The sequence below is a fragment of the Petaurus breviceps genome, unplaced genomic scaffold, assembly GCF_028583685.1.
Source record: "Petaurus breviceps papuanus isolate PSGF00001 unplaced genomic scaffold, PetGlider_PUasm1.0 90919, whole genome shotgun sequence".
Lineage (NCBI taxonomy): Eukaryota > Metazoa > Chordata > Mammalia > Diprotodontia > Petauridae > Petaurus > Petaurus breviceps.
This window is the reverse complement of record NW_027187378.1, coordinates 33225774-33238109: the sequence shown is the minus strand read 5'-3', so window position 1 is coordinate 33238109 and position 12336 is coordinate 33225774. Positions and strand designations below refer to the sequence as shown.

At 39.8% G+C, this 12336-nt stretch overlaps 1 pseudogene; it reads left to right on the top strand.

The window, feature by feature from the left end:
- Positions 1-3280: 3280 nt before the first annotated feature.
- On the top strand, positions 3281-4138 carry LOC138152203 (homeobox protein NANOG-like; annotated as a pseudogene).
- Positions 4139-12336: the final 8198 nt, after the last annotated feature.

Genomic DNA, 12336 nt, shown 5'->3' with positions numbered 1-12336 from the left:
GCATAAAAGAAGACATTGATTAGTAAAGGTATGGGCCCTGAGGGAGGACCTATAGGGAAAAGAACTAAAGACAAATCTCAACCACTTCGCAATTTTGCCCAAGGCTTCTCAGAAAAAAAAGGCTTGTGGAGTGTGCTGAGTTGGCTATAGCCTGTATTCTACTGACCTCTGCTGGACTTAATAAGCTACTACCACACTCATGCTAGGTATTAATATGCACTGATTTCTTAGAATCCTGGGATTGAAGCATTCTTTTTCAATTCCTTTCAATTGAACAAACATTTTCTAAGCATCTGCTGTGCATTAATAGCAAGGTACTGTGCTAAGCACTGGAAAGGCAAGGAAATGCTCCTCTCAGAACTTGAAAAATATAATTTTATTTACAAATATAGACCCAAATGTAGAGCTGGAAACAAGATTTGCACAGATGTGATTAACAAAGCCCACTGATTAGCAAGAAGTATTTGAAATATGACTGACAAAAGGGTAGATTGGAAAGGGCTGTGGGGAGACTTGAATGCTAAAATAAAGATTTTGAACTTGATTTGGTCAACAATAGGGAGCCACAGAGGGCTTATGAGTCAAGGAGTGACATGATCAAAGCTGTGAACTACTATGACCATTCAGACAATATGGAAAAAGATGGATTGGAGAGGGGAGAGACTTGAGGAAGAAACTGAGATCCTGCCTCAGTTCCTAGCAGTTAGGAGTCTACAAAGTCTACTATGAATCGTGTCTGTGAAGATTCTAGCTGAGGTTGAACAGCATGAATTTACAGAGAACCTAGATTGTACTGTTTTGTTACTTCCTCAGTCACAACAGCAAGGAAGGCAGGTAGTGGGGGTGGGGAGGTGGGGAGGGGTGACCGGGTGGAAACCACATCCTCCCCATCCCTGAGCAATTGCCCAAGTGGGTCCTATAGTAGAAATGGAAGTATTTTTTTTAAGCAACTGGGGTTAAGTAACTTGCTCAAGGTTACACAGCCAGGTGTTTCTGGGTGGGTGCTAAGTGTTGGAGCCTGGATTCAATCCCCAGGTCATCCCGACACTGGAGTCGGTGCTCTTACTCGCTGTGCTACCTGGCCGCCCCAGAAATGGAAGTATTAATAAGCAAAAGCATTAAGATGTAAAGTAATAATCATAATCATCGTTTACACATGTAACATATTTATATAGAAAGGAAGTCTTTGGAATCAATAAGAGCTGGGTTCAAATCCTACATCTGACACATAATAGCTGTGTGACATTGTGCAAGTATTCAATGTCTCTCAGTCCCCACCTGTATAATGGGGATAGTAAACCTGGTAGTGTCAGCTTCACAGGGCTGTGAGGAGCTTCTAATGAGACAACATAGGGTGTCCCAAAAATCTTATTACTCTTTAATAGCTTGAAACTGCAGTAAGACTTTTGGGACTCCCTGTACACGTTAAAAACACTTGAGAACTTTAAAGTTTTTTTTTAACTAAATAACATCATAAAAGTCCATTATTTTCCTTTGCAAGTATAGGTGTCAGCAGGCAAGCGCTGGACAGAGATGAATAATAGATAGAAGGAATGATTATCTCCATATAAATTGACATGTAGTCATCCAGTCTTCTCATCAAATGGATTCATAACACTTCCATTTGCATTTTCAAAGGACAGCAAAAGAAAAGTCACATTTCACCCCAGCATTCCTTGAGATTTCAGCTCAAAATCAAGTTGGACTACTTTGGGCCACTCTGATGAATGCAAGCACTGCCTATGTATCACAATCTCATCTGCCTGGCGTCCACCAGGTGGCACAGTAGGCCTGAAGCCAGGGAGATGTAAATTCAAATCCAGCTTCAAATGCTTAGCAGTTATGTAACTCTGGCCAAGTCACTTAAACCTTTCTCTGCTTCAGTTTCTTCAGCTATCAAATGGGAGTAATAGAACCTATTAAAGGAGATAATGCTTGTAAAGCACTTCTTCCAGTGCTTGGTAAATGATGCTTAATAATTTTTGTTTCCTTCCTTCTCCAGTCTTGCTATTGAGAAGGAAGGTTTCTTTCCACCAAATGAACCTCACAAAATCATTCTGGAGCTTTCAGAAACATTCAAATTCTAAATATCCAACTTACCAAGAGTTTTGTCCTAAATGTAGCAAAAATCTCTGTTTCATGGGTCTCTGTAGCCAGAGATATCATTGTGTACTGGCCAGTAATTGGTGGTGAGCCTCATTACCCATGACTACTTCATGCAAAGGTGGAGTGAGAGGGAGGGAAAGAGAAGAGTATGTGGACAAAAGTGTCTCCTATGGCAAATCCTACATCAAAGGGGCCTGTTCTAGAGCTGGGAAGAAGGCCGTCTGGCCTTGGTATATTTATAAAGAACTCCACACAATGCCAGGCACTCCTCCCCACCCTATCATCGATAAATCTCTATTTTTTTCCTCTCTTTACTTGAATCAGTGTTGACTTTTCTGAACTACAATCAATTTTCTTCTTTTTGCTGTTTATCCTCTTGATTATATAATGAAGCATACTAAAGAATTTTATATCCCAAGAAGGTTAAATATCACAGGCCAAAGGACAGATCCCTCAGACTATCTTACTAGAGATATTTTCATGTTTTATATCTATTAACAAGATTTATTAATGACTACTCTTAGCAGCTGGGTGGTATAGTGGATAGGGTGCTAGGCATAGAGTCAGGAAGATTTTGAGTTCAGATCTGACCTCAGACACTTACTAGCTGTGTGCCCCTAGGCAAGTCACTTAGCCCTGTTTATCTCAGTTTCCTCTCTGTAAAATGAGCTGGAGAAGGAAATGGCAAACCACCCCAGTATCTCTGCCAAGAAAACCCCAAATGGGGTCATGAAGAGCCCTACATTACTGAAACAACTGAACAACAATGAATTCTTGGAGTCTAGTCATTTCACCAGTTTTGAATCTGCCTAATTGTATCAGTCAACTGTATCTATTGGTCAATAATCATTCACTAAGTGCCTACTAAGTGCCCAGCACTGTGATCTAATGGTGATCCAAAGAAAAGTAATAGGTTCCTGCTCTCCCTTCACTTTAATGGGGGAGACAAAATGCAAACAACTATGTTCAAGCATGCTAAATGGAAAATAAAGGCTTCCTAGAGAAAGTAGGCTTTTAGCTGAGACTTGAAAGAAGTCAGAATTAGGGAAAGCATTCCAGCCATGGGTGACAGCCTTTGAAAATGCCCAGAGTTGATACACTCAAGGCTTTTGCTCCTGGACTTAACTGTGACTGCCCAGGTTGGGCCCCTTCCTTCGAACATCTTCCCTAAAACATGACCTCCACCTCTCAGCAATGCCAGCCCTGCCGTCCTGAAGGAGATGCCAGCTGCCCTTACAACACCTGGATTTCCACATCCCAGCCAGAGCCATTTACCTCCCCAAGCCTGTATTCTAATTTCTAAGTACAAAGTCTGGAAAAGCTCTAGCCGAACACAAAATTTCTCCTCCTCCTTCATCCATGGATATGTTTATTCAAGATATTCCCGACTCTGCCACTAGCCCAACTTCAAATACCCTTTCATCCCAGAACAAGCCCAAGATCCATCAGGAAAAAGAAGATCAGAGTCTGGTCAAAAAACCTAAGATGAGGACAGTGTTCTCTCAGGCTCGACTAAATGTACTCAACAGCAGATTCGTGGAGCAAATATACCTCAGTCCACAGCAGATCTGAAATGTGGCTGAGAATTTGAACCTTACATACAAACGGGTCAAGACCTGGTTTCAGAACCAGAGAATGAAGTCAAAGAGATGGCAGAAAGTTACCATGTGGTCAAAGAAAGGCAGCAGTGTGAGTGTGGTTCAGAATGGATCAGCTCTTGGGGAGTACATAAGCTTCTACTCTCCATTTCCCCAGGACTATATGACGAATCCTTCTGGAAACCTTCCAGTATGGAGCAACCAGACTTGGAATGACCAGTTCCAGAATGGCAGAGAGGGTGCCTATTAACACCAGATGTTTCAGCACCCCTACCCTGCCAATGACTTGGGGGCTACCTTTGGAAATAATACTAGCGAGGTCTATTCCATGAAACCACAGACTGCTATGAGTTTGACTGTCCCCCCACCGTGGAATATTTCCCAAATTACTCCATGACATGCAGCTGAACCACAGCAAGTCAAAGACTATATAAGCTTTAGAATCCTGATCTTAAGCGACAAGAGGAAACCCAGTATCACTTGAAGAAAAAGCTATGAAAAAGCATGTAATGAGAAAAGTCACATCAGTGGGATTTGATGCCTTTGAGTTTTAAACTAGGGTTTGGGTAAAATTATGGTTAGGATAGTAAGTTAAAGCTAGCTGTCTTTCTGGATTCTTATCCTTAATATATTCTTTTAATAGAAATAGACACAAGTTCATGCTTGTGCCTTCCCTCTGAGATTATCCCCCAATTTGTCCCTGTATATGTTTTATTTGTTCATAGTTGTTTGCATGTTCTCCCATCAGATTGTGAGCTCATTTGAGGACAGAAACCATCCTTTACCTTTCTTTGTATCCAAAGCATTTAGCACTGTGCCTGGTACACAGGAAGCTCCTTAATAAATACTTGTTCATTTGAAAAAAAAATAAAGAAAATACCCAGAGTCAGGAGATGGAGCACTTGTTTGAGGAACAGTAAGGAGGCCAATGTCACTGAATCACAGAGTGAGTGAGTGAGGAGGGTAGAAAAAGACTGGAAAGGTGGAGGGAGCAGAGTAACTGGATTATGAAGGGCTTTGAACCCCAAACAGAAGATTTTGTGAAAGTAATAGTAAAGTTTAGTGAGTAGAAGAGTGATACAGTCAAACCTGTGCTTTTAACTTACATAACTTTTGTGACTCAATGAAGGATGGATTGGAGTGGGGAGAGAGGCTATTGCCATAATCCAGTCAGTCATGAGGGCAAAAGGGCTAGCATCCAAATGCTGTCAGAGGAGAGAAGAGAACATATTTGAGGGACATTGGAAAGGTGAGATACAAAGGCCTTGGCAATAGGTTAGATATGGAGAGACTGGAAGTCAGTTGAAAGGTTAAAGAAGGATAAGTAGATTTGAGAATTGTCAGCATAGAGATGAGAGTTGTTCCATGGGAGTTGAAGAAATCGATAAATGATCTTATTGCACAGAAGGAAAAGAGAAGAGGACCCAAGACAAAGCACTATGGGTTGCCCACAACTAGCAGGTGTGACCTGGATGAAGATCCATCAAAGGAAATTAATAAGGAGTAGTGAGCAGATATATAGGAGATGGCCAGATTGAGACTCAGGAAGATGCATCTTCCTGACTTCAGACCTCACACTCTATCCTTAACAGGCCACATGTGGCCCTCTAAGTCCTTGTGTTCGGCCTTTGACTGAATCCAAACTCCACAGAACCAATCCCCTTAATAAAAGAATTTGTTCTGTAAAACTTGGACTCAGTAAAAAGGTCACAGTCAAGGACCTAGAAAGTCACAGGTGACCTCTAGGCTGAAGGTTCCCCACCTCTGTGCCAGATACTGTACTATGCAAAGAAAAAAAAAGGCAATCCCTTCCCTCAAGGAGCTTACATTCTAATGTGGTAAGATAATGTGTATAGAAATAACTTCATACAAAATACCCCCAGAATATTTGAAAGGTAACCTCTATGTGAGAGGTTTTAATAGCTGGGGCACAATGAAAGGTTTCCTGTAGAAAGGGGAATTTGAACTGAATCTTAAAGTAAGCCAAGGATTCTACAGGAAAAGAAAAGAGAATATTTCAAGTATGGGTGGCCCCTAGTACAAAAGTATGGAAAAGGGAGATGGGGCCCTGTGGTGGAAGGAGTCGCTAATAGGCCAGTGAGAATGGATGGTAGTGTGTATACAGTAAGGATCACTCCGTTTTGTATCTGTGTTCCCAGATTAGACTAGTGCCTGAAACAAAACAAATAATAAATGTTTATTCATTCATTCACATGTGTGGAAGGGAGTAAAGTGTAAAAAGGCTGAAATGGTAGGAAAAAGTCAAGTTGAGAAGATCTTTAAATGTCAAAGAAAAAAGTTTATATTTGATCCTGGAAGTAATAGGGAGCCATGGAAGTAACTGAGGGAGAGGACACAGTCACTGCCTACAGGAAACCCTTCGTGGTATCCCATGACTCTGGAGTCATAGGTTCTGGCTTCAAACCCTACCTCTGTTTTACTTCTTTGGACCAGTTACAGCCTTCGTGGGTCTCAGTTTTCCTCATCTGAAAAATGGTAATGAGGCAGGGGTGGGGGTGGGGAGTGCGTTACTAGATGGCCTGTGAGTTTCCCACCAGCTCCAGATTTATGATCCTATATATTTTGCAAACCAAAAAGTCCTATGCAAATGTAAGATATTATACCCTCTAACATAGTAGCATTTAGTGACTAATCCAGATTCATCCAATCCTTAGTGTCTTCCCAAATAAAACAATTAATCTTTTCTTTTTTTAAATTAAATTTTATGTTTATTTTTAGTTTTACATCATTCATTTCCACAAGATTTTGAGTTACTAATTTTCTCCCCATATTTCCCCTACCCACCACCCCAAAACAGCAATCTCACTGTATACCTCCTCCCCAAGTCTTCTCTCTCCTATATCCTCCCCCATTCCCCCTCTGACTTTCTGGTAGGACAAGATGGATCTCCATACCCCAGTGCCTATATATCTTATTTCCCAGTTGCATATAAAAAAAATAATAATTTTTTTAAACATTTGATTTTGAAACTTTAAATTCCAGACTCTTAACCTTCCTCCCTCATCACCCACCCTTACTGGAAAGATAGATAAGTAATTCAATATAGGTTGTACATGTGTAGTTATGCAAAACATATTCCATAGTGGATATATTGTGAAAGACTGACTATTCCCTCCATCCTATCCCACCCCCCACTTATTCTATTCTCTATTTTGACCCTGTCCCTTTTCAAAAGTGTGTGCTTCTAACTACCTTCCCCCCAACCTGCCTTCCCCTCCATTATCCCCCCATCTCTCCTGTAGGGCAAGATACCCAATTTAGTGTGTATATCATTCCCTCCCTAAGCCAAATTCAATGACAGTAAGGTTGACCCGTTTCCTTTTGCCTTCCTGTTCTTCCCCTCCATTGTAAGTTATCTCTTGCCTTTTCTATATGAGATAATTTACCCCATTCTGTCTCTCCCCATCTCCTCTCATTATATTCCTCTCTCACCTCTCAATTTCATCTTTTAAGTATCATCCCTTCCTATTCAATTGGTCCTGTGCCCTCTATCTATGTATACCTGTACACATATATACACACGCTCACATATGTATTCAGATGCCCATATACCCTCCTATATAGACATATATATATATACATATACATATACATTTCTATTCCCTTCAACTATTCTCATGCTGAGAAAAGTTTCATAAGTTACAATGATGATTTTTGCATGTAGGAATGTAAATAGTTCAACTTTGATAAGTTCCTTATGATTTCTTTTCCCTGTTTACCTTCTCATGCTTCTCTTGCTTCTTGTATTTGACTGTCAAATTTTCTATTCAACTTTTGTTTTTTCATCAAGAATGCTTGAAAGCCCTCTATTTCATTGAATGATCATATTTTCCCCTGAAGCATGATACTCAGTTTTGCTGGGTAGGTGATTCTTGGTTTTAATCCTAGCTTCTTTGATCTCTGGAATATCATATTCCAAGTCCTTCGATCCCTCAGTGTAGAAGCTGCCAGATCCTGTGTTATCCTGATTGTGTTTCCACAATATTTGAATTGTTTTTTCTTGGCTGCTTGTGATATTTTCTCCTTGATCTGGCAAATCCAGAGCCTGGCTATAATATTCCTAGGAGTTTTCTTTTGGGGATCTTTTTCAAGAGGTGAATGGTGAATTCTTTCAATTTCTATTTTACCCTCTGATTCTAAAATATCAGGGCAATTTTCCTTGAGAATTTCTTGAAGGATTATCTCTAGGTTCTTTTTGGATCATGGCTTTCAGGTAGTCCAATAATTTTTAAATTATTTCTCCTGGATCTATTTTCCAGGTCAGTGGTTTTTCCAATGAGATATTTCACATTGCCTTCTATTTTTTCTTTTGTTTGGATCTGTTTAATAGTACCTTGATTTTTCAAAAAGTCATTAGCTTCCATTTGCTCCAATTTAATTTTGAAGGAATTATTCTCTTCAATGAGCTTTTGAGATTCTTTTTCCATCTGGCAAATTCAGCTTTTTAAGGCATTATTCTCCTCATTGGCTTTTTGAGCCTCTTTTGCCATTTGAGTTAATCTATTTTTTAAGGTATTATTTTCTTTAGTCAAGTTATTGACTCTCGTTTCATGATTTTCTTGCATCATTTTCATTTCTCTTCCCATTTTTTCCTCCACTTCTCTTACTTGATTTTCAAAATCCTTCTTGAGCTCCTCCATGGCCTGTAACCAATTCATATTTTTCTTGGAAGTTTTTGGTTCAGGAGTTCTGACTTCATTGTCTCCCTCCCATTCCATGCTTTGATCCTTTTTTTCCCCCCAAAAAAGGAATCTAAAGTTGGATTGCTGTGCTTGCTTTGCTTCCTTTGCTTGTTCATGTTGCCACTCAATTACTTGAACTTTGAGCTTTTTGCCACAGTAGAATTCTGCTTCCAGAGGGGAGAGCTGTGTCCCAAATTACTGGGGTTTTCACAGCTGCCAGAGCTATTAGGAGGGCGCCATCTCTACCACCCTCACATGCTCTGGCTCACTAGTCACACACCTCCAGGCCACCACCCAAGACCAAGATCCAGAGCCAGGCAGGTTAAAGCAGGAGCAACTACCCTCTGAATGGTTGCTTGGCCTCCCTATGGAGGCCAGGAGCTCTGAAGCAGCCACATGGAAGCAGCTGCATGGTGGCACCTCCTCCGCTTCTCACTCAGGGTGCCGACAAGGGATGCACAACTCTATCCCCCCCAGTTCCAATGGAGTTCTACAATGACCTTTTATTTTGTCTTTGGCATTTATGGGTTGATATTTCTGGAAACTGCCACAGCTACTGGCAATCTGCTCTCCCAAAGTCCCCTCATCTGGGAGCTGGTTGGGGCCATCCTGAGACTAAAACCTCAGGCTCACACAGGACTGCACTCAGCTCCGAGCATGCTGCGATGTACCCTTCCTGCCAGCCTGCTGGGCTGCCTTCAGCAGGAGATTTGTTTCTCTCTGTCACTTTGTGGGTTCTGCAGCTCTAAAATTTGTTTAGAGTCATATTTTATGGGTATTTGAGGTATTTATGGGGGGAGCTCACAGAGTTTTCCTGCTTCTATGCCGCTATCTTGGCCCTATCCTACAATTAATCTTTTCAATGACATCAGAAAGAAAATCCTCCCTTCTCTCTACCAGGGACCTTTTGATCATTTTGTTGGTCTTTCTCTGAAACTTCTCCAGCTAACTTAACAAAGACTGTGTCTTTGTTAAGGAATCCAGTAATCCAGGTATGCTATACTAGAGTGATGATCCCCAGTCCTCTGGCAGGTCACTTCGCCTTTTTTGCCTCAGTTTCATCTGTAAAATGAACTGGAGAAGGAGATGGAAAACAATTCCAGTATCTTTGCCAAGAAAACTTGAAATGGGGTCATGAAGAGTCAGACTCAACTGAAATGATTGAACAACAACAAAAGGTGTAATGCATTCATTGCACAAATTCTTCTCTGGTTTTCTTTCTGATCCCAGTCAAACCCAGTTAACAGAAATCCAACCTTGAATTTCTGGCCTCAGAATCTACAAGATCTAGGTTTCAGTCCTATCTTCGACCCATACTGACTTGATGACCTGGGAAAGTCTCAGTGTTCAAGGCAATTCTTTATGACTATAAACTGTAGTTCATTTACAAACATGCATTGGTAGAGGGGGTTTCTTCATCAGAATTTTCTCCTATTAATGAAATCACATATCTGGACAAAAAAGAGGAGGGGAGAGGGACATGCAGGGAAAGGAACGTCTATTGTTCCAATGGTAAGTATTTAGTGGAGAGAGAGATTCTCAGACCTAGAAAATTAGGTGAATCTCTGTTCTGGTGGAGTTTGTAAATGACTTCAGATACTTAAATAGAGATTACTGTGGGTGGTGAGGAAGATTTTGTGCAAAAAGTCTAACCAGGCTATTGATCAGAAATGCAACAATTATCCAGCATCTATTTGTGGAAAAACATGATGGATTTGGAGTCAGAGACCTGGGTTTATAGCCCAGCTCTACTTCCTGTGTGACCTTTTGGAAGACATTTACCTTTTTCTAAGTCTTCTCATCTATAAAATGCCTTCAAATATCTACTAATCTACTAGACAAGAAGTTTGGAACAGAGTATTTCTTTTTTAAATGGATTTTTATTTATATCAATTTCCTTCCATTGTCTAGATTCCCTCCTATGACTCTCTCCCCTCTGAGATTCATCATTATGACAAACAAATTTTAAAGAAAAAGACTAGGAAACAACTAACACAATCAACCAATAAAACAACAACAACAACAAATGATCTTATACAATGTTCTACACCCATGTGATCCTCCCATCTCTACAAAGGATCATGTAAAAGTAACTTCTTATAACTCTTTTTAGGGGCCAGGTTTGTTCTTTATAATTTCACAGTTTTCATTTTTCAGTTGTTTTGCTGTGGTTACTTCTTTCTATTTACATGATTATAGTCATTATGTATATTTTCTTGCTAGCAGTGCCTACTTCACTCTGTAACAGTTGGTATAGATCTTTCCCGTGTTTCTCTGGATTCATCATGTTCATCATTTCTTAAAGCATAATAATATTCCATACATTCATTTACCACAATTTACTTAATTTTGTTTTAAGTTCTTTCCTACACAAGAAATGCTGCTTTAAAAAAAAAAATCTCCATCTATATGGAGGCTGTTTTTTTTTTTTTTTGGTCAATTACTTCCTTGGAGCTTAACCATGGAATTTCTTAGTCAAAGGGTATATGACATTTTAGTCAGTCTGTTTGCATAATTCCAAATACTTTCCAAAATGCTTGTAATAATTCATAGTTCCCCCAACCCCTACCCTAAGGCATTAGTGTGCCTATCATTCCACAAGCCTTCAACATTGACTATGCCCATCTTTTGTCATCTTTGTTAATTTGCTGGGGACAAGGTAAAATTTCAGGATTGCTTTGATTTGCATTTTTCTTATTATTAATGATTTGTATCATTGTTTCATATGGTTGTTAATGAACAAGATCATTTCTAAGGAACATTCTAACTCTAATTCTATCATCCTATCATCCTACTTAAAATCCTCAAAGGCTCCCTACTACTCACAAGATAAAATCTAACCTTTAGTCTAGCATTCAAAAGCTTCTACAATCTAATACTTACCGACCTCTCCCATCTTATTTCCCATTACTTCCCTACATAAACCTTCTGCTCCAGCCAAATTTGTCTTCTCATCCTTTCCCAAATATGCTATTTATATTCCTACTTCCCCATCTTTACTCATTCTTTCCTGGAATGTTTTCCTCATTCTTGTGTATTTCATTTCTACCCTTCCTTCAAGTCCAGCTGACTTATCTCCAAGAAGCTTTTCTTGGTTACTCCAGCCCTTAACAATCATTGACTAACAGAAACACAGTATTTATCCTCTGAACCACTTCTGCATTACTTATTGGTATATACTACTCATTTGTCAATAATGGTGCAATTAAGGTTAATTGGGTACTTATGAGAGATAGCCTGACAGAGGATAGACTTGGATTCAGGAAGACCAGACAAGTCATTTACCTTCCCTCAGTTTACTCATCTGTAAAATGGAGATAATAATACACTTACCTCACAGAGTTATTGTAAGAGTAAAATTACATAATATATGCAAACTCCTTTACAACCTTAAAGCATTATGTAAATGTTAGTTAGCTAGTATTATCACTTAAATTATGCTACTTAGCATTTTGAAAAAAATATGTTCCTGTCTTGTGTTTCTTAACTAGATTGTGAGCTCTTTGGGGACAGGAATCATGTTTTATGCTTTAGAACTTATAACCCTGTAATGGAAATGTAAATTTTAAAGATCTTCCCTGCCCCTAGGCTAATGTGCACCTGAAGCCTGGGGTGGGAGGCTTGTTTTTCAGTAGATACTTCTTGATTGGCCAGTGAGTCAATAAGGTTGTTACATTCTCTGAGCCAGGAGAAGGCTATATAAGCCCTGATGTGTAGCTTTGTTTTGGGACTCACTTTGAGAAGTGTTTTGTGATTTGATCTGAATTCTGGGAAGCCGTTGTTGAGAGTCCCCCGGCTTTGAAAAACCCAGAATGTGGAAACCCAGATGTTGACTGGGTATGGATGTAATGGTTGGACAGTTTGGAAATCTGTCTATTTGATGTTTCTGTCTTGATAATTATGCCTGTATACTTTGAGGTTCAGGGTGC